The sequence below is a fragment of the Stigmatopora nigra genome, chromosome 20, assembly GCF_051989575.1.
Source record: "Stigmatopora nigra isolate UIUO_SnigA chromosome 20, RoL_Snig_1.1, whole genome shotgun sequence".
NCBI lineage: Eukaryota > Metazoa > Chordata > Actinopteri > Syngnathiformes > Syngnathidae > Stigmatopora > Stigmatopora nigra.
This window is the reverse complement of record NC_135527.1, coordinates 3507546-3530759: the sequence shown is the minus strand read 5'-3', so window position 1 is coordinate 3530759 and position 23214 is coordinate 3507546. Positions and strand designations below refer to the sequence as shown.

At 41.8% G+C, this 23214-nt stretch overlaps 8 non-coding genes across 8 annotated transcripts; 3 read left to right on the top strand and 5 right to left on the bottom strand.

Moving 5' to 3' along the window:
• The first annotated feature begins 95 nt into the window (after positions 1-95).
• trnam-cau (transfer RNA methionine (anticodon CAU)) lies at positions 96-167 on the top strand. Its single transcript has one exon. It is a non-coding gene; the product is annotated as a tRNA-Met (tRNA).
• A 774-nt stretch (positions 168-941) lies between these two features.
• trnap-cgg (transfer RNA proline (anticodon CGG)) lies at positions 942-1013 on the top strand. The gene has a single exon. It is a non-coding gene; the product is annotated as a tRNA-Pro (tRNA).
• Positions 1014-5498: 4485 nt separating this feature from the next.
• On the bottom strand, positions 5499-5572 carry trnai-aau (transfer RNA isoleucine (anticodon AAU)). The gene has a single exon. It is a non-coding gene; the product is annotated as a tRNA-Ile (tRNA).
• A 3466-nt stretch (positions 5573-9038) lies between these two features.
• Positions 9039-9120, bottom strand: trnal-aag (transfer RNA leucine (anticodon AAG)). The gene has a single exon. It is a non-coding gene; the product is annotated as a tRNA-Leu (tRNA).
• Positions 9121-11160: 2040 nt separating this feature from the next.
• trnae-uuc (transfer RNA glutamic acid (anticodon UUC)) lies at positions 11161-11232 on the top strand. Its single transcript has one exon. It is a non-coding gene; the product is annotated as a tRNA-Glu (tRNA).
• Positions 11233-13122: 1890 nt separating this feature from the next.
• trnai-aau (transfer RNA isoleucine (anticodon AAU)) lies at positions 13123-13196 on the bottom strand. Its single transcript has one exon. It is a non-coding gene; the product is annotated as a tRNA-Ile (tRNA).
• Positions 13197-14509: 1313 nt separating this feature from the next.
• Positions 14510-14583, bottom strand: trnai-aau (transfer RNA isoleucine (anticodon AAU)). The gene has a single exon. It is a non-coding gene; the product is annotated as a tRNA-Ile (tRNA).
• A 2926-nt stretch (positions 14584-17509) lies between these two features.
• On the bottom strand, positions 17510-17582 carry trnaf-gaa (transfer RNA phenylalanine (anticodon GAA)). The gene has a single exon. It is a non-coding gene; the product is annotated as a tRNA-Phe (tRNA).
• Positions 17583-23214: the final 5632 nt, after the last annotated feature.

Here is a 23214-nt window from a genome sequence, read left to right as displayed (position 1 = left end):
TCAGACAGTTTAAAGAAGCTTTCATGCAAAAATTATTAACTGCACACATATATAATATAATTATCGAATAAACCCAACAGGTAGGGATGAGAAAAAGCAGAGTGGCGCAGCGGAAGCGTGCTGGGCCCATAACCCAGAGGTCAATGGATCGAAACCATTCTCTGCTACTTACAATTATTACTATTTTTTGCAGATGCAAAATACCTCACTTTCAAGTGTTGCAGTTGCTGTGAAAAACTGATCTTTATAATTATTAATTCTTAAAATTAATAACTCACTTCACATTTTCAATGTGTCATTTTCAGAGTATGGGAATCGGGTATAAGCTAAATTTTTTGATTCAATGAATGACATTTGGGGCAGCCTGGTGGTGCAGTTAGCCCCACAGTTCTGGGTTCAAGACCAGGTCGGTCCAACTGTATGGAGTTAACATGTTATCCCCAGCGTGGGTTTCTTCCGGGTACTCCGGTCTCATCCCACATTGGACATTCTAAATTGCCACTAGGTGTGAGCGTCATTAGTTGCCATTGACAGGGAGAGATGTTCAATCCAGTTTGACTGCAATCCCTCCGGTCAAATTGTATTGCATGCCTGTCGTCGTCAATGGGAGTGAAATAGGATCACTTGCTCTGGCAGATAATGAGTTAAGATAGCAAGTCACAAGCATGTCCATAAAGGTCAGGCTAAACAGATCTGACACATTTTTAGGTTTTAAAATAATGAAAAGAAGCTCTGGCTCATTGGTCTTGTGTTAAAATTCTTGCTTAGGGTGAAAGAGGTCCTGGGTCCAACTCCTGGATGAGACATAACTTTGTCGAATTGTAATCTATTATGGGAGTTGATATGTCACATGCTTCACCTGAGAAAAAAAGTGTTGAATTGTCATATATGGTGGGGTGGTATGGGACATTAGCCATCTGAGAAAAAAAATGAGTATATCTGGCTCGTTGGTCTAGTGGTATGATTCTCGCTTCGGGTGTGAGAGGTCCCGGGTCCAACTCCCGGACGAGCCCTGGTTTTATTGGTGTCAGTTTAAGAGCACCTCTAGCTTGTTGGCCAAAATAATTCAATAAACTCGAACATTGGAAGACATACTGAGGCAGATATAATGAAAGTTAAGGCCGCGTCTGCAGAGGCGGGGATGCAAATATTCAGAGGCCGGAGAGTGTGACAACTCTCCAGGCTCCCCAAAGCTATTTCCCGCTGAAAAACTGCTTCAACTGTGTTTGTGATAGAGTTAAGACAAGTCATAAAAATGGGAGGCGTTAATACAAATAAAGGAGGTGGAGTAAAAAAACGTGTTGTGTACATTTTAACCAATAGGTGTAAATTAAATTCTATTCTAGTAACTTTTAATACATCAGAGTGCAAAAGGGTGCAAGTTTAAATATAAGAATACCATTTATATTTCACATTAGCCACCTAAGGAAAAAAGTGTCACCGTATGGGCACCCCTGGCACGTCTGTCACATTGACTTTAGAAATTTGAGAAATAGGCCGGGTCAGCACTAGATACGATACATTTAAAAAACTGCATCCTTTAACAGTACATATGAAACATAAACAGAAAAAAAGGACTAAAGTATTAACATACTGATCACTCATCTTTAAAGTAAAAAGTATAAAGTACAAAGTAAAGTAAAAAGGAATGTTATAAGAAATATTCAAATGTAAATTAAAAAAAGATAGAGGGACTGTAAAACATGAAAAACAAAAAGAGTGGACAGAGCTACTGCCACTGGCGAATTGTTGAATCGAAATTTTTGTCGTAAGACAAAATGTTGTATGGCGAAGTGGTCATATCACAAGCTTCGACTGTACAGTGTTTAGCATGTGAGAAGGAAGATTATTTTTAGTAATGTTTATTTACTTTTGATATGTATGCGTGAATGTGCGAGTCTCGGGTAAAGCACATGGAATAGTAAGCCATGAGTCAATTTGCAATTCAAGTTGGTTGTTAATGTCATAAACCGGCTGCAGTAGCTCAGTTGGGAGAGCGTTAGAGTTAAGATTTAAAGGTCCCTGGTTCAACCTCTGGTTTCGGCATCACTTTAGACTTTGCAAACCCAGCCTAATTCAGCTAGCAGTCAGTTTTCGGTTTCCTTGTAAGCCATGAGTCACTTTGCAGTCGAGGTAGATTCTAATCACCTCTGTGACCCAAATAGGCTCAGACACAGATTATATAGGTTGAATCACAAAGGTTGTTCAGACAGTGATCCCGCTCAATTAGCATCTTCTTAAGCGTCCTTCTAGGTCTGCATTCTGTGGTGAAGGTCCAGTAAACAGTCCTTGAGACAAGGACTTGGTGACTTGTTACAGTCGTAAGTTCTCCTCGGACAAATTGAAGAAGCTTTCATGCGTAAACGATTAAATACACACATATATAATAGTATTACTGAATACTGTCCAACACTATGGATAAATATTTCTTTTCTCATATGTAGATGTAATTTTCGATTGTTTTCATTTTTTATGTGTCTTGTTCAGTTGTTTTTTTAAATCATACTGCATTTTTTTGTTGGTAACATGCTCTCAAGTATGTGTATGAATCTAGATGGCAATTTCAAGAACACTATTTTGACAGCAATGGTAACTCTTGGAAGTGGGGTAGTTTGCTTCTACAAAAAAAGTACTGATTGGGTGTGCCCCGTGGGGTTAATCAGTCCCAGTGATCCTTGGACCAATGTTGACCGGAGCTTTGTAGTCCTGGTAGGGTTACCAATGGCCAACTTGTCTGATGTGAGGGATCAGACAAAGATTGGCTCAGAGGACCTCTTATGATGAGCAACACTATTAGAAGAAATCTTCCTTTGCCGGGACGCGGTTAGGAAAGATCCTGAGCGTAAGGTTGAGAAATTCCGGCTCGGCATAGTTTAGTGATAGTTTAGTAATAGTGCCAGCAAATTGCTGTTTATCTCATTTAGGCAGAGCATGGCGCTGAAAATGCCAAAGTTTTGGGTTTGACCGTGGAACGGGCACAGCCTCTCTAGAACACAGGTGTCAAAGAGGCAGCCGGGGAACATATCTGGCCTCCTGCATCATTTTGTGCGGTTTGACACCCTTGCTCTAGAACACCACCACCCCAGATTGAATCATGTGGTTTGAATTGCGCTGATTTTGATCTCGTATCGCTTACTGTTATGTTCATTACCCTTAAAAGGTATGCTTCTCATCTGCACAACTGCAGATTCAAGTGTGCCGTCTAGACCCAGTGAATTCCGAATGTCAGGATACTATACATCTTCTTAATAGTAGTTCTCCAGATTGTTCTTTTTATACCACTTCCCTCTCCTTTGTGATAGAAGTATGTCACCATTTTGTTTTCCAACTCGAGTCTCTGTGGGCGGGGCATTCAGACACGCCCAGGCAGTGCAACCAGGGGGAAATGAAGCTAACAGACAATTTGGAATTATTTAGTATTGATGGACAAAATATAATATATGATTCAGATATTTCTTAGGCCAGCAGAGAAGGCCTGGAAGGCCCTGACGGCCCACTACTGTCGTACAAGTGCAATGAGATTTAATGCTTTCACCATGTAGCGCACAAATAACAACAACAAACAGACAAATAAATAATCAATAAATAAGAACTAAGTAGCAGCCCAGTGATGCGAGTGGTTGGCGCGTCGACCTCACAGCTCTGGAGTCCTGGGTTCAAATTCAGGTCGGTCCAGCTGCGTGGGGTTTGCATGTTCTCCCCGGGCTTGCGTGGGTTTTCTCAGGGAACTAATAGTATTTCAATACTCTGAAAATGACGCATTGGGCCCGATTTCCGTTAAATTTTGATACAACTTTTGATCGGTGGGCATCCATAAGAAGAATGTGAAGTGAAGTATTAATTTCCAGAATTAATAATTGTCAAGATGAGATTTTCACAGCAACTGCAACACAATAAGTGAAGTATTTTGCTTCTGCAAAAAACAAAATGATTGTAAGTAGCAGAGAATGGTTTCGATCCATCAACCTTTGGGTTATGGGCCCAGCACGCTTCCGCTGCGCCACTATGCTTCTCCTCACTATGCACCAGCACAAGCATCTCGGTCTCTAATGTGGAATTTCACGTTCACGGTGAGTTCATCCATTTTGCAGTTAAAAACTTCCACTTCAATGAAAAACACAAATACGACATACCATGTCAAATTTAAATTGGCACTTTAGGTAATAGCTAATGTTACTTTGACACATCGAGCAGGAAGAATTTTTTGTTTTATCAGTATGAGATTTTGTGTTCTTTTGATTGAATGTTCGATGATACACTGGGCAGGGAAAAAAAGTTTTTTTCTCTGTGTGGATTCGTTCTGTGAGGCTTTAAATGGGCCTTCGAATTGAATGTTTAACTACAAACTGACAAAGAAAATATGTCTAACCGTGAGGGTTATTTTGTGTGATTTTAAGGTCTTTTGGCAACTGAATTTTTGACAACAGACTGAGCAGGAAAATGGATTTTTCACCAGTGTAGGTTTTTGTGGATTTTTTATATTATAAAAACATAGTTAATCATACTACATGTCAAAAAGCTGTCACAAGCGTACTACCAGTGTGCATCTTTTCAAATTAAAACTTTCTTTAAACGTTACAAACGTATGCCGCACAATGTTTGCAGTTGTTTAAATATATAGATATCATCTAATCTGTTTAGTTAATTTGTTAAGATTTTTGTCAGAAACTGTATTGTTAAACAAATTCAACATTGACATTTTGAAATTGAAAAGGGGCTTATATTTATTGCTTGACATATGTGCAATTGACTTTGTTAATCGATTTTAGATTTTTGCTGCTAGATCTCTGACGCCAAAATTTTGGGGTTATGCTTCGAAATAATGTGTTACTAAATTGCTTTGTTGTTATTTGGAAAAAAAAACATTTGAAATTGCCTATAAGTGTGGAATTTAATACTGTCTGTTATATTTCTTAGGTTAAAAAATGTATTAATTTAATTTGATGTTTCTATTTTTCAACACTAAAAATTGACAATCTTCTTGAGGATTAGCATTAGTGTCTCTCATGACTCCAAAACACAGTCATTTAACTATGGGGGAGGGGGGGGGGGCTTTCTGGTTGCCCAACTCTGGTCCTTCTGTCAACATACCAGACAGATAGACAACTCTGGTACAGCATTTTGTTGTTTCGAATTTAAGAGTTTTTACATCTTTATTTTGAGATTTTTGCACTTGTGACAACTATTAAGAGTAATCATTCTATGGTTTTCTACAGGCTTCGTCATTGGAGGCTAAGCATAGTTGAGAAACACTGTTTTGCCCGCTTGAGTATGAATACAAATTTAGTTTCACATTAATTTGTGAAGAACAGAAATGTGGTGGGAACAAACCTAGCTAGTATTCCCTCACTGAGATGATTCACATGCTGGGTGGCATCTTCTGCGTTGTGGACCAGATAAAATAACAGATCACAGTAACTGAGGAAACATCAAGAAAATATATTATGTTATGGCAAAATAAGTTGTACTTCACAATTTCAACTACTACAGAGAGGTGCTGACCCACGTGGGGGTCGAACCCACGACCTTGGCATTATTAGCACCACACTCTGACCAACTGAGTTAACAGGCCTCACGCTGCACAATTCAGGTATTTGCATCATGACGGAATACGTCAACTAGCTAAACACTTAAGTTACGACAAAAGAAGTTGGACTAGGTAATTTCAATCGATTTTGTAGAGGTCTTGGCCCATATGGAGGTCAAACCCACAACCTTGGTATTATTTGCACCTCAATCTGACCAACCGAGCTAACCAGCCATGTGCAAAGTGACCATGAATTTTGTGTGATTACCGCAATTGTAAATGTCAGCTAGCTAAACTGTTATGTTACGACAAAATAAATCATTTTAGGCACTCATAACTTACTCTGGAGGAAGGGTGTCAAACTGCACAAAATGAGGCAGCAGGCCAGATCTGTTCCCCAGGGTGTCTCTTTGACACGTGTTCTCGAGAAGCCGTGCCCGTTCAGCAGTCCAACCCACGACTTTGGTATTTACAGCAACACACTCTGACTAAAAGAGATAACCAGCAACGTGCTGGCATTGGCTCGGGTGCGACTGTGGGGCCAGTCGGCACGGAGATGCAGGGACGGACAGGTGAGGTCGAGCAGGGAGCGGCGTGTGGGAATTGAATGTCTTTCAAATAGAGGAAGGAAACGTTTAGGTCTCCCGGGCTGCATTAGAATCTGCCCCCATCTTCGGAGCCAACTTACCACCAGGTTGTGATTGGTTGAGAGCTCCGTCCCTCTCTTTACCCGAGTATCCTAGACATGCGGGTGTCCTGGTGCTTAATGCACATATGGACACCCTTATGCTTGAACATGGTGCTCATTATTGTCAACCACTACGAGTGCAGAAATCTAACAATAGAACACCACTCGGGTTTCGATCAGGGGGGACGTTCTTCCCAATCACTCCCCCCAGTTCTCACATCAACATTGAAGTCCCCCAGCAGAACAAGGGAGTCCCCCTAAGGAGCACTCTCCAGCACCCCCTCCAAGGACTCCAAAAGGGGAAGGTACTCTGAACTGCTTTTGTGCATGCTCACAAACAACAATTAGGTTCCGTCCCCCCACCCAAAGATGAAGGGATGCACCCCTTTTGTCCCGCGGGCAACTCCAGAGTGGAAGAGTGTCCAACCCCCCTCGAGAGGATTGGTACCGGAACCCAAGCTGTGTGTAGAGGTGAGCCAAACTAGGTCGCGCTGGAATTTCTCAACCTTACGCTCAGGCTGTTTCCTGTTTCGTCCAATGATGTTGCTCATCATAAGAGGTCCTTTGAACCATTCTTCATCTGATCCCTCACATCAGAAGTTGGCCATGGGTAACCCTACCAGGGCTACAATGGCCCGGACAACAATAATAATTTTATACTTACAATAGGAGGGAATTGAAAGATAATATTGTAAGCTATAATGTCAGTCGCTAGGCAATTGTTTGTTCATATTGTATCAGTTTTTGTAAGAATAGAAACATCTTTGTCATAAGAAACTTGCCCATAGTTTGGTCATTGCCATGGAGAGCTGTCACTGATTAATCCGACTTTGCCCAGAGTTTAGTCATTGTAATAGGAACCATACTATGCCCTGTTTTCCTATATGAAGACAAACCCACTGTTCATTTGAGCCATGGTAGCTCCGTCCATTCTTGCTCGTTTTGTGATTTTGCTGCTTTTTTGTCTTAATGTTTTGATGATTCCATTTACTTTGATTTGCTTTTTACTTGCTGTTCTGTCTAATCACCCCCGTGCTACTGCCACAATGTAGTTTTCCAAATACGAGATGAATAAAGTTATCCAATCCAATCCAATTTCATATGGAAATTGATGAAGCAAGCCAAGCCGTGATTGGCCACCCCTTATCAAATCACATGCGTCTTTTAAGTCTATCGTTATAACTGAATCTCTGGCAAGAAGCTGAGCAGGAAAAGGCTCTCTGACTGATGTGGGCAATTGTGTTCTTAAGATATTCCTGCCACAAATTGAGAAAAAAGGCTTTTTTCCTGTGCGGGTTGTTTAGTCTTATTTTCAGGTTCCCTTATGTTAAAATGTTGGAACATTGCCTGCGCCTTGAGAAGGTTTCTGAATAGTGTAACGTTTTAATTGGGCCACATGGGGCCATATAGTCCATTTGACCAGTTACCGGCTAAATAGCCCCTGCGCCTACTTGACCGGTTACCAGCTAAGGGGCCACTTCTTTTAGGTTTAGGCTATTAGCTATCAAAGGTGCCTCCAACAGAATTCACGTGCAGGAGTGTTCCACGAGGAACACTCAATCGTTTGCTAAATAATTCATGCAAAAGTTGTTCTTAACAGACTAGAAGGTGGGTTCAATTTTTATATGTATATATTCTCTCAATGTGTAATAAAAGGGCTTTTTTGTGCGCCACAATTGGTTTATTTTTTTCACTTCTCAAGTCGACAGAAAGTACAAGCTTGATTTCAAGACAATTAAACAGTGTATTTAAAAATACACTTAATAACTCAGGATGTTGAGAAACCTGTTTCCTGCTCAGGCAAAAGGTTTAGTCAGAAAGTGAAAGTTAAGAGACACATGTCTTAGAATCTAAGACTTAGATGGTAAGCAGTCAGTGGCGGTCTGTGCATTTTTTGGTAGCGCCTTCAACGCATCAAATCAATTCAACCCTCATAAACGATTTTATGGCTATAAAACCTTGTGTGTGCGGTCGATTGGTCGCCGGTATTTTAGTCGCTGTCTTTCGGTCGCCGGTCTTTTGGTCGTCGGTCTTTTGGTTGCGGTCTTTTGGTCACCCGGACCTTCTTTTATATCGCCATCGAAGCTAATGCTGAAAGTTGAACCTGTTCTGTCATATTTCTGGCAAAGTCCGTCTTGAAAATGGCTTTAAATCCACAAGACAATATATTTACTTGTGCAGCCAGCTCCAGGTACAGTTTGGTAGCTCTGGCTAATCAGTACCCAATCATAGTTGGTGAAACCGATGACGTATCCCTACGCCTGCGAGAAGGCAATGACGTATCCCTACACCTGCGACAAGGCATTGTGGTGTTGCCAACTCGAAATCTGATTAGTTAAAGCAACAGTCTTATCGACACTTGTTTAATCCAGCAGAGCCTGCAGTACTGATTGTGATGGCCTTAAGAAAGATTTCCGACCCTGGTAACAAATAATGGCTGAAATGTGATTGGTTAAATGCTTCAATATGAAAACCAACATCTGAAAGCAGTGTAACCAGGGGGGACGCAATGAAAGAAAGCTAACAGACAATTTGGAATTATGTAATCAGTATTGATGGACAAAATATAATAATATATGATTCAGTTATATCTTAGGCCAGTAGAGAAGGCCTTGAAGGCCCTGACGGCCCGCCACTGTAAGCAGTGGACAAAAACGATTGCCCATCATCTATGATGGCTTCATCAGTGGGGTGCAACCACGAAGCTCCTATTAGGGCATGTGAGACCCTGCTCCCTCACCAGTGCTTTTGACATTTTAGTTTATATGTCATGGAAGAGCTATTTCTACCCACTAAAAAAGCCATTAGCAACTCAATTAATATTGGCAGTGGTGGGATTTGAACCCACGCCTCCTGAGAGACTGGAGCCTTAATCCAGCGCCTTGGACCGCTCGGCCACACTACCTTAGATGAGGAAGTGGAATGTCTCCAAACACCTATAGCAATCTATACCGGATCTCTGAAGTGCTCAGACATTTGGTCGCCCGTCTTTGGTCACCGTTTAGGTTTGGGTTATGGTTGTCAAATGTACTTGGATATTAAACTCTAACCCAGTGGTTTTCAAAGTGGGCGGTACCGCCCCTCGGGGGGTGGTGTGAACTTTCAGGGGGGCGCTGACGAATAAACAGGCGAATGGGGGGCGTTGAAATAGTGAAGGGGGCGATGGAGCAATTACAGTAAAATGTGACGTTGGTGTTTGTAGAAAGACCGGAAAAATTGATTGTCTGTAATAAAAAGTCGACAAAAAACAAGCTTTATTGAAACAAGAAACGTTGTCTGCTCGAGCGCTCACGAGCAGCGCGCATATACCGTATATCACTAATTGTCGCGAGTTTATCGTCGATGCAGGCGACTGAGGAAACCACCACCATCCAGTCAGCCGCAGAGGAGCACACAATAGCGCGCCGGCAACGCTTAACCACAGACGTATGCGCACAGCGACCGGCTTAATGCATCAGCTATCAATTTTTATGATTCGAGGTGAACTGCGCATTGGTCTATTAAAAGAAACGAAATTAGCGAATAATATCTGAGGCGCCTGTCTTCTATTTATTTAAGCTTCTCTCCACATGCAAGTCAGTTTTTATTGAAGAATAAATGATAACCATTTTTGTTTATTAAAATTGTTTTTTTTAGTCTTCAAACTGTTTGTGATTGAAGAATCAACCAATTCTTGTGACATTTAGCAATATAGTCGTTCTAGCGTTCGTTGGAAAGGGGTAAAGAGGGGGGCGTTGGCATTTTGGCCCGGCGGTGAAGGGGGCGGTGGCCAAAAAAGTTTGAAAATCACTGCTCTAACCCAACCCCAGGGACGTTAGAAACCAAGTGCATATATATATATATATATATATATATATATATATATATATATATATATATATATATATATATATATATATATATATATATATATATATATATATATATATATATATATATATATATATATATATATATATATATATATATATATATATATAGATATATATAGATATATATATATATAGATATAGATATATATATATATATATATATATATATATATATATATATATATATATATATATATATATATATATATATATATATATATATATATATATATATATATATATATAACGCCTATAAACAGCCATGACGTCATCAATACAATTGCTGAATTCGACGGCCCTTACCATGTTATCATCAATTTCTTTGGCCCTTTTTTGGAGGTCTTTGGCAACATTGAAGAGGTCCTGTAAATTATGCAATGTAAGGCCACCTTCGTCAGCTTTAGTCCTTCCAATAAGATTTGATGCTGAAGGTTTCGTCGCTCTTCAATGGAGGAGGTGAGACCCTCCATTGTCAACCAGATTCTCTGGCTACGCTCGCGTAGCTATTTCATGCTCTCAACCTGTCCAATAGACTCACTTTTTCGTTAATTGTTAACATATTTCGCTTTTTCTTCGGTTCATTAGATGCACCAAAGGATAAAGAGCGTTTGGGAGGCATCACAAAACTTTTACACTTGACTTGGCGAGAAGCGTACTGTATAGCAGAAGATAAGCGTGGACTGAGAATGGGCATCGGGAGAAGCTTGGACCACTGTAGTGAATGGGCCAATGGGGAGTCGAGTAGTTCAGTGAGTATTCAGCTGGCCAATCAGCTTGCGTTTATGCCCGTGATGTTTTGCGCATATGTGCATTCTTTGTGTCTAAAAATGTTGTAAAAGGATGCAATTACTAATTCCAATTGAATATTTGTTCTCAAATTTTGTAAAATAAGGTAAGTTCTAATTTTAATTTAATATTTGTCATTATTATTATTTTTTTTCATTTAAAAAAAACGTGAAGCTTTGAAGCCGCGATGGTGGAACCGCGAAGTAGCGAGGTCCCAGTGTAATTTCATGAGTCTATCATCCAAACTTCATGCTTCTACCTGATCTGGATCAGCATGTTATGATATATCCCATATGGTCTAGTGGTCAGGATTCCTGGTTTTCACCCAGGTGGCCCGGGTTCGACTCCCGGTATGGGAAGCTACGTATTAGATGGGTGGATTGGGTACTATTGAACCTCTATATTACAGAGGTTCAATAGTTGTCCCACATGTCAGAAAGCTGTCACAAGCATACTACCCGTGTGCATCTTCTAAAACTTTCTATAAACGTTACAAACGTATGCCGCACAATGATTGCAGTTGTTTAAATATATAGATATCATCTAACCTTTTTAGTTAGTCTGATCAGATTTATGTCAGAAACTGCATAGTAAAAAAAGTTCAACATTAACAATTTGATATTTATGTCAGAAACTGTATAGTAAAAAAAGTTCAACATTAACAATTTGATATTGAAAACGGGCCTATATTTATTGCTCGACAAATGTGCAATTGTCTCTGTGATATGATTTAAGATTTTTGCTGCTAAATCTCTGAAGCCAACATTTTGGGGTTATGCTTCTAAATAGTGTGTTACTAAAATGCTTTTTTTAGATTTGGAAAAAAAGAAACATTTCCAATGTGGAATTGCCTATCACTGTCAAATTTAATATTGTTGCGTATATTTTCATAGGTTAAAAAAAAAATTAACTTAACACTGATGTTACTGTTTTTAAACAATAAAAATCTTCTTGAGGATTAGCATTCGTGGGAATTGGGGCGTGCCTGCCTGCAAGTCAGCCGGGTGTCTCACTGCACCCTCAGAGATCTGGGATAGATTGCTGTAGGTTTGTGGAAACCTTCTATCACCCTCATTTATGGTGGTGTGGCCGAGCAGTCCAAGGCGCTGGATTTAGGCTCCAGTCTCTCGGGACACTCTGATGGGATTAATCCATCAACGCTGCTTTTTCTACAAACCTCCTGGGACTTCTTACATGAAGATCTTGATGAAAGAGTCCTCACTGAGGGAGCCCAGATACACAGTCGCTTGTGCAGGCAGACTTTCTCGTGGAGCGGCTGGGAATAACTGTCCACGGACTGTTTGTTAGTGGCTGTCAAGTGGAGGGACAAACAATCCACTCACAAGTTGTCCTTTTCTGGAATCCCCTAGATGGCGATGTGCACTTGGTTACTAACGTCCCTGCCGGCATACACCACCCCGTGCGTACCTTTTCCGAGGACCACTTGGTTGCCGTTTTCGTTGGTCTCATACAAGTATTGGGAAGGGAAATGTGATAAATCATTATGGATGGCCATTTAAAATTTAATTACCTCTTTATGGTTTTAGAACCATACTTCCATTTATAAAAAAATACATTCAATTTTGAAAAAAAATTTGTTGTCATCAGCTTATGCACTTTTTGTTTAGCATCTTGGACAAGTAATTGCTCTCTAAAGAAGGGTTCTATGTCATTCGTGGTAATCTTAGATTTTTGCGTAAAGTTAAAAAGATATCCATGAATGAGTGAAAAATGTGACCACAATCCTCAACTATAAATATTTTGTGATGTGTTGTAATATTGATAGAACATATACCAATTGTCTCTCATCTCATGTTCGTGCTTGCTAGCAATTATTATGAAAAGCTAAGGTTCAAAATGTTAGCCCACTAGCATTAGCAAGGTAGCTCAGTCACCTTACCAGACAGATAAACAACTCTGGTACTGCATTTTGTTGATTCGAATTTAAAAGTTTTTACATTTTTAGTTAGGGATTTTTGCACTTGTGACGACTATTAAGATAACCATATTGTGATTTTCTACAGGCTTCCTCATTAGAGGCTAAGCAAAGTTGAGAAACACTGTTCTGCCCGCTTGAGTATGAAGACAAATTTAATTTCAAAACAATTTTGGAAGAGCAGAAATGTGGTGGGAACGAACCTAGCTAGTATTCCCTCACTGAGATGATTCTAATCCAGAGTGGCATCTCCTTCCTTGTGGAGGAGAGAAATGACCAAATCACAGAAACTGAAGAAACATCAAAATAGTCATGGCCCATGTGGGGGTTGAACCCACGACTTTGGCGTTATTAGCACCACACTCTGACCAACTGAGTTAACAGGCCATGTGCAGGGACCAGTTTATGTATAAAAGTTTAGGCTGATATGGTTAGACATTTGCAGGGCTAAGTGGTATTCAAACACAATATTTTTTATAGCTCACACAAAATGCTGCAGCCTATCTTACATCACGTGATTCGAAAAAATCAATTACTAAGCGAGTTGGCCACATCGCACAATACAAGCAAACAATTGCAAGGCCAGCTTGTTAGCCTATTCCACGATCTTAACAAGCAATAGTAAAACCAGTTTGGCTTGTCTATCTTACATTCTACGATCTTAACAAACAATTGTAATACCAGTTTGGCCACCTGGTTCGACATAAACAAACAATTATTAAGCCAGTTGGCTTAGTCTATCCCACAGCATGTTATAAATCTTATGTAATAAATAAGCAAGAGAGGCATAGATTCGACAGAATGATCTGGGACAGAGACGAGTTAGGATCGATTCTCTCTTGCATGACACCGGTTATGACTCAGATGCCTATTTTATTTATGTGTGCATTTGTGAATGCCTATTGGTGAACCTATCACTTGCCGTAAAGAAATACTCTTTTTTAAAGATAAATCTATAACAGATGAAGTTCAATGTGCCCCTTTTTGACAAAATCGAAAATCAAAACTAGATAAAGGCAGGGTCATTGGTGCAGTTTTTCTTGATCTCAAAAAGCCAGTCGACACCCCTAACCACCAGACACTGCAAACAAAACTGTCTAATTTTAATTTCTCACCAAGCACGCTGAATTGGATTGAATCAGACTAACAGAAAAACAGTTTTGGGGGGTACCGCAAGGCTCAGTGCTAGAACATACGCCAATTGTGTCTCATCTCGTGTTCATGCAAGCTAACAATTAATATGAAAAGCTAAGGTTAAAAATGATAGCCCACTAGCATTAGCAAGGTAGCTCAGTCAACTTACCAGACAGATAAACAACTCCGGTACAGCATTTTGTTGTTTCAAATTTAAGGGTTTTTACATTTTTATTTGGAGATTTTTGCACTTTTGACGACTATTAAGAGTAATCCTATTATGATTTTCTGCAGGCTTCCTCATTGGAGGCTAAGCAAGTTGAGGAGCACTTTTCTGACCGCTTGAATATGAAGACATATTTAATTTCACAACAATTATGGGAAGAACAGAAATGTGGTGGGAACAAGTATTCCCTCACTGAGGTGATTCACATCCTGGGTGGCATCTTCTGCCTTGTGGAGCAGAGAAATTACCCGATCCTAGAAACTGAAGAAACATCAAGACAAGATATTATGTTAAGTTAGGGATACATAAATTCTATTAGGCAAGTACTACAAAGAGGTCATGGCCCGTGTGGGGGTTGAACCCACGACTTTAGCGTTATTAGCACCACACTCTGACCAACTGAGTTAACAGGCCATCTGCTGCACAGCCCATATATTTTCATAATGAAGCAAATGCAACACATCAACTAGCTAAACACTTATGTTAAGGCAAAAGAAGTTGGACCAGGTAATTTCAATTGACTTTGGAGTTGTCATGGCCCATATGGAGGTTAAACCCACAACCTTGGCATGATTAGCACCTCACTCTGACCAGCTGAGCTAATCAGCCATGTGCAAAATGGCCATGATTTTTGTGTAATGACCGCAATTGCAAATGTCAGCTTGCTAAACTCTTACTTTGCGGCAAAATGAATCATTTTAGGCAATCTTAACTTACTCTAGGGCAAGGGTGTCAAACGGTACAAAATGATGCAGAAGGCCAGATTTGTTCCCCAGGCTGCCTCTTTGACACCTGTGTTCTAGAGAGGCCGTGCCTGTTGAGCGGTCGAACCCACAACTTTTGCATTTACAGCACCATGCTCTGCCTAAATGAGATAAAGAGCAATGTGTTGGCATTGGCTCGGGTGCGACTGTCGGGCCAATCAGCATGGAGATGCGGGGATGGACGGGCGAGCGGAGAGCTTGAACGGATGAGGTCGAGTGGGGAGCGGCGAGTGGGAATTGAATGTCCTTCTAATAGGGGAACGAAACGTTTAAGTCTCCCGGGTTGCACTGGCATCTGAGCAAACCCACCACCAAGTTGTGATTGGTTGAGAGCTCCATCCCTCTCTTTACCCGAGTATTCAAGACATGCGGGTGTCCTAGTGCCAAATGCACATATGGACACCCTTATGCTTGAACATGGTGTTCATTATTGTCAATCCAATACAAGCGCAGAAATCCAACAATAGAACACCACTCGGGTTTTGATCAAGGGGGGGACGTTCTTCCCAATCACCCCCTCCAGTTCTCACATCAACATTGAAGTCCCCCAGCAGAACAAGGGAGTGCCCCTAAGGAGCACTCTCCAGCACACCCTCCAAGGACTCCAAAAGGGGTATTCTGAACTGCTGTTTTGTGCATGCACACAAACAACAATCAGGTAGCTAAGATGCTAAGATGGAGGGACGCAACCCTTTCGTCCCGCAGGCAACTCCAGAGCCAAACTATGTCGAGCCGGGATTTCTCAACCTTACGCTTAGGCTCTTTTCCTAACCGCGTCCGGGTGAGGGAAGATTTCATCCAATAATGTTGCCCATCAGGTCCTTTGAGCCATTCTTCGTCTAATCCCTCACATCAGACCAGTTGGCCATGGGTAAGCCTACCAGGGCTACAAGGCCCCGGACAACATTGCTCCAAGCATCACTGGGGCTGATTAACCCCACCACCAGGACACACAAACCCCACCACCAAGATAAGGTAACGACTCGTCGGTGGGGTATTATAAACTTAAATACAACATGGTATATTGTTTTGTAAATCCTGGCGCCGAATGTCTCGTACCGAGTTTTTCATTGGAATGGAAATTTTTAAATGCATAATGGATGACTCTCTGAATAGCAGGACTAACTCATGACAGTCCCCGGCCGAGACCGAGGTTCTTGCGCTGGTGGTCCACAGGAGCTCCGTCAGCAGGTGAGAATACCCACGATTCCTCAGTATATGTGCTTTGATTTGATAACCGAAGATGGAAGAAGCAGAGTGGGGCAGCGGGAGCGTGCTGGGCCCGTAACCCAGAGGTCAATGGTTTGAAACCATTCTCTGCTACTAACATCAGTTCTTGTTTTGTAGAAGCAAACTACCCCACTTCCAAGTGTTACCATTGGTGTGAAATAATGTTCTTGAAAATTATTGATTCTGCAAAAGTTACCTTTTCTCACTTCATATTCTTCTGATCAAAATTCCGATAGAAATTGATCGGGAATCAGACCTGATCGCATCATTTTCACAAGATCGGAATCTGACAAAAAACTAATCATTTTTCTGAAACACGTCCCGCAAATGCCTTGACATTTTGATGAAGGCGGAAGTAATATAGTAAAAAATGGCCAAGCCTAAAAATCATTGTGAAAAAAGAACAGAAAATAGTCAAATAGGAAAATTCCTTTTTATTTCATTCCATTTTTCTTTTTGTCATCTATTTAAATACTAACAACAAGTGTTTAATTGCATTCTAGTTTCATACACATATTTGAGAGCATGTTCTCACCAAAAAGAAAATGCAGTCTCAGTTAAAAAACAAATGAAAAAGACAGGTAAAAAAATTGAAAACAATCGAAAATTACATCTAAATATGAGAAAAGAAATTCTTATTGTGGGGTTTATTCTGTAATACTATTATATATGTGTGTATTTATTCATTGTTGTATTAAATCATTCTTCAAATTGTCCAAAGAGAACTCGGGGTCGTAACCAGTCACCAAGTCCTCATTCCAAGGACTAGTTTCTGGACCTTTACCCTAGAATGCAGACCTAGAGCACTTAAGAAGATGCTGATGCAGCAGGATCGGTATCTGCTCAACCTTTGTGATTACTCGCATATTGTCGTAAATTTTCAACATTCTCTATCTGAGCCAATTTTGGTCATGGAGGTGACAAGAATCAAACTTGACTGCAAAAGCACTCATGGCTTACAAGGAAGCTAATTTCAAACTGACTGCCTCCTGAATTAGGCTTGATTTGTAAAGTCCAATGTGTTGCCTAAAGCCGGGGTCGAAACAGGTACCGTTACATGCTCAGTCTAACACTCACCCATCTGAGCTAATTTGGCTGATTTGTATGATTTGTACTCATGGTTTACTAGTACAATATTGAAACTGGAGCATTTACTGATATTAGTCCAGTTTAGAGAGTCCAATGGACTGTCGAAGATCACGGTCGATTAGGGGAATGCTCTCCATCATTTCTTATCTGAGCGAACTTAGACCATGTTGGTGACAAAAGTCAAACATGACTGCAAAACGACTCATGGCTTACAAGGAAACAGTCGGTGTAGGACACATTTGCCGAGTCCAATGAGCTGCCGAAACCCGGGCTTGAACCAGGGACATTTAGATCTTCAGTCTAACGCTCTCCCAACTGAGCTATTTCGGCTGGTTGATAAGGTAAGCTACCAACTTGGATTGCAAAATGATTCATGGTGTGACATGCTAAAGTGATTAAGTTATTAATGATTGCATGCTGCGGATTACAGTAAACGTTGGATTGAGGACAACAACTAATCACTGTGATTATTTCTCCCTGTGTTTCAAGCAATATGAAAATGCAGGGTGCAATATTCGTAGGCACCATTGGGATTGCAGTTCAGATGACCAGTGTCGATGACCCGCTCTCTAAATTCTGAGCCAGCAAAATCCAAACATTACAAACCAGGAAGAAAGCAGTGAGGAGAGGTGTTGCTGTTAAGAACTGGAAGTTGGCAGTTGAGTACTCGTCATCTGAGGCCAAGCTGAGATCATCAGAGAGACAGTAAAGACATGTCAGAAATTCCTGGTTTCAGCGGAGGTGTAAAGTGATCAGTTTGACCAGATTGTCAGGCTACGCTCGCGTAGCTATTTCCTGGTCTCAACCTGTCCAATAAACTCACTTTTTCATTAATTGTTTAAAGAGCGTTTGGGAGGCATCACTAAGGGCTTTACAACGGAAAGCTTTGAAGCCGCGATGGGTGAACCGCAAAGTACCTAGGTCCCAATGTAATTTGATTAGTGTATCATCCAAACTGCATGCTTCTACTTGATCTGGATCAGTTTTGCATGATGTATCCCATATGGTCTAGCGGTCAGGATTCCTGGTCTTCACCCAGGTGGCCTGGGTCCAACTCCTGGTATGGGAAAGTTCTAACTACGTGGATGGTTTGAGAACTTTTGAACTCCTATAATTTCCAGAAACAAATCCCTTTGAATTAAATGTCTGGATTCAGAAATATTGGACCTCTGTACTTTCCGGAAAAAAATGCCAATTGGTCGCCATAAGCCTTTCACGGTTCTTACAAAGTAGATGTTTGTTGCTAATGATGTGGTTATTTATCGAGTCTATCGTCCAAGCTTCATACTTCTAAATGATCTGGATCTGCACTGCATATACTATCCCATATGGTGTAGCGGTCAGGATTCCTGGATTTCACCCTGGTGGCCTAGGTTCGACTCCCGGTATGGGAAACTTCTGACTAGACACCTGTTTTTAGATGTGTTGTGACAAGCAATTTTTTATGGTCTCAAGTTATTTTTTCTTTTTCCAAAGAATGACAACAAAACACAACACAATTTGACAAAAAAGCGATACATATGACCCTCTTGTTCTTAGAGATGTGGCGTCATTGATTGAACAACTCCCTCCTCTGGCTAGGGGAGGAAGTCCATGGCTCAAGAAATTCTAGGCCTTAATGAGTGGACAGAATTGTGCGCTTGGTGACCTGAGACAGGCCATGTCAGCTTCCTGCACTCAACATCAGCTACGAATGATAGAAGAAGAGGCAGGAACTACTAAACATCCTCATGAAATTCCATTAACCCAGGTAATTAAAAATGCCTTCCCAAGACTTCATGATTCGGCCCCAACCGTGTTTCCACACACCTATGGAGCTGGAGGTCTGGTGCAGAATGAACAACGTGTTAAAAACTGGATAGAAAGCACCGGCCGCCATCCATCTGGTATATTTGAGAGTGAAACCTTGTTTAGAACAGCTGTTGTCGAGGGTCTTCCGGAACCTGTGAAAAAGGAATTAAAGAAGGACCCAGACGTGTTGACAGGTGACAAACCTAGATTTAAATGTCACCTGTCTCACCATTGTAAGATGTATGATGAAGAAAAGGTCAAAGAAAAAAACGAATTACAAAATTTGACCTCTGCCCTTTTAAAACTCCAACTTTCTAAATTACACCAAAGAAAAAAAGATGGGGCAATCTGCCCAGACGTTCCAGGGTTATGATGAGGCCCTAGATGATGGTCAGTTCTATGGTGGATACGGTGGTTGTAGGCGAGGTTTCTCTGGTGGCCAGGGAAGAGGGTACTTGGGACAAGGCCAACAGGGCAACTGTTTTGTGTGTGGCGGTATTGGTCACTGGGCACGTGATTGCCCCAGCCAGCAGCAGCAACAGCAGCAACCATTCCCACAGCAACCACTGGCACAGCAGTATGGCCCACCACAGCAACAACGGCCTATGCGAGGTGGAGGACGAGGCACTAGACCATGGCAGCCCCAGCAAACGGCTCAGTCACCTGGACAATATTACCAGGACGAAGATGATGGGATCATACATGCTCCGAATAGGGGTGCCCGAGAGGATCAAGAAGCAGTGGTACGGCAAACCCAATGCTTCACATGATAGTCAACGGCGTGCCAACATCAGGTTTGGTGGACACGGGGGTAACACACTCATCTTTGAACATCCCGCTTGCCCCCAGTTGTCTCTCCTCTTCTGCCGTGACTTTGGTCGGCTTCTCGGGTTCTCCTCAAGCTCTGCCTATTACCCGACCTCTCCGAACTGAAATCCCCCACCTGAAACAGACTCTACACCACTCCTACGTTCATTCATCCCGAACGCCTGTGAACTTGATGGGAAGAGACTTGTTGATAACTATTGGAGCTACCATCCAATGTGGGCCGGATGGCCTCACAGTGACTTTACCAAACGGCTCAAAGATTCCGTGTTCACAATCAGCACGAAAATGTGGACAATGGTTGATGTGTCCTTTGCAGCAAGAATCGGATGTAGCAACAGTCTATTGGTCACGTCTTGAGCCTGAAACTCCGGTCACTGGGGGACTGTTGTCTGTTCATTACCTGTGGAAATCATTCATTGACTCAATCCGACCTCACCATTCGCCCATGGATGATTTTCATTGTACATTATTTTATGACACAGATGATGACTTAATCTATCAAGACCGTTTTCAGAAGGTTCTTGGAACACCCTGGCAGTTGAAATCCACCAAAATCTTTGTGGGTCCGGAAGGTGTAGCGTCGTATGTTGATTTGGATAAATCACAAAAAGTGTGGTACAAAATGTGAGATACAGCTGACCCACACATTTCTTTGGCTCTGTTTCCTGGTCATGAAGCTCGCCAATTTGGTCCAATGGTCAAGAGACTTCTTAAAATAATTGACTGGCAGCCCACTGACATCCCAGGACTGACTAATTCCAAAATGCATGACTCTTATCAGATTGACCCACAGACTCCAATAGTAAACTCCTCCATTTTGGAATAACACATCTTGACTTGAGAACATGGCAGGGAATTGACTGATCACCACCAGACAGAGGATTTGTTGAAAACTATTCCTAACACATTGTGGTCATCAGGACCATTTGATGTGGGTCATTGTGTTAAAATCCCACCTGTAACGTTAGAAGTAAATGAGTGTCATCATCTTCAGGCCACAATATAGATGGACCTCAGATGCAGACAAAGGTATGGAAGACACTCTAAGTGGACGCAGGTGTGATAGAACTTTCGGATTCACAATGGGACACGGCACTGCAACCTGTACTTAAGGCAGACGGACAGAGTTATCGTATGGCACATAACCCTAGACCTGTAAATGACGCAACGCTGACTCCGATCTTACCAGGACCAGACCCCCATAGGATGTTGACTACGTTTAGTCCAGTATACCAATGGTTCACTTGTATTGATTTAGCTAACACTTTTTTCTGTGTACCTTTACATCCTTCAGCTAGACAGTACTTTGCTTTCACCTATAGCGGTGTCCATATGCAGTATCAGCGCCTGCCACAATTGTTTAAAAACTCACCTGGTATTTTTAATTAATGTCTGAAGAACCTGTTACAAGACCTGACTTTACCTAATGACACTGTTCTTTTACAGTATGTGGATGACCTTTGTACTGCGGCAACTACTTCTGAAATCTGTCTTGAGGTCACTAGGGTGGTCCTACTCAAACTTCATGATCTAGGTTTCAAAGTGTCCAAAAAGAAGCTTCAGTGTTGTCGAAAAGAAGTAACTTTTCTTGGCCGTATTGTGTCAGCGAGAGGACTGTCCATGTCACCTGAACATCAAAAAAACATTTTATCTCACTCCAGACCCCAAACTGTAAAATACGTGTTGGTATTTCTAGGCCTCTGTGGCTACAGTAGGACCTATATACCATGTTATGTGGACAAAACAAACACCCTTCGTGCTCTAGTCAAAGACAAAGATGTTCAGAACCTCAGAGCATGACTTGATTGGACAAACGGATGAAGCCTTTATGTCTCTGGTCCAAGAACTGGCCTCGGCGGCTGCCCTGGCCAACCCTGATTTTGATAAACCCTTTTATCTTGATGATGTCTAAATCGGAAACCACAGTAAATGCTGTTTTGTTTCAGAAGGTTTCAGCAACTAGACGGGTATTGGTGTATTGTAGCGTTACACTGGATAGTGTTGAACTCCGTCAAACAGATTGTACTCGTTATGCCGCAGGGCTCGCTAAAGTGCTTCTTAATACAGCACATACAGTGATGGGAAACCCCCTATACGTTCTGACTGATCATGGGGTATCGGCGTATGTGGCTTCGTCAGGATTTACCTTATCATCTCTTCAACAGTCTAGACTTTTACGTAACCTAACAGCTCCGAACATCAATTACGTTCACACAGGCATTAACATGGCAGAAAACATCCATCTAGGCCCCCACGAATGTGCTATGCGAGTTAATCACCAAAGGTACATTCGTGCTGAGCTTGCTACCAAACCGCTTACATCCGGTCGCATTATGTTTACAGACGGTTGTTGTTGGAGAGACCATTCGGGATGTCTCCAAGCGGGGGCCGCCGTAGTGGAAAGCAGGGGAAATGACTTTGTCCATTGTGCATCCTCTGTCTTGACTACTAATCAGTCTGCCCAAGCGGCTGAGGCGTGAGCACTCTGTTTGGCTTTGGAGAAAGCAGCAGGTCATCCGGTTACTGTTTATAGTGATTCGGTGTATGCAGTTTCAGCTGCTATCATTGACCTTCATGAATGGGCACGCAGTGATTACATTAAAGCCAAGGGTCAACCCATTGCACACAAAGACATCATGTTTCGCTTGCGTGAAGCCATGTTCCTTCTGTCACAGGTGGCGATTATTAATATTCCTGGCCACTCAAAGTCCTCATCTTTTACAGCTACAGGTAATCATGCGGCTGACTAGTTAGCCAAGTCAGTAGCTGGATATGTAGTCGATAATGCTTCTAATCTGGTTCTATTGGCCACTGCCCATCACTCTGAGACTGTGCATGAGAGTTTGTCAGTGGATGTGGTTCTGGAGGCTCAGCAGTCGGCCTCTCCAGAGGAACGGACTATGTGGGCGCATGGGGGTGCTGTAAAACGAGGGGATGGTGTATGGGTGGGTCCCATGGGATGCCCTGTACTCCCCATGGGGCCGTTATCGGTGTCTGTCTTGACGGAGGCCCGCTCACCCGCTCCCGTGGGCCCCCAGGCAATGATGACTAAATTGACTAATCGGTGGCACCCATACTTGTCTTCTCTTGTGTGGCGGCACGTCAACGACTGTAAGACATGTATGTTTTTCAACGCCAAACCAACCCTTAAGCCAAGACATGGTGAATTTCATCCATTGGTCAGGGGCTGAGATCGCCATCAACTTCACAGACATGATATAACAATTAAATGGGAAAAGATACCTTCTGATCATTGTAGACTCATTCTCTCATTGGCCGGAAGCATACCCGTGTGCTAGGGAGGACTCGGAAGTCTTTAAGTCTTTGGTGACTGATTATATCC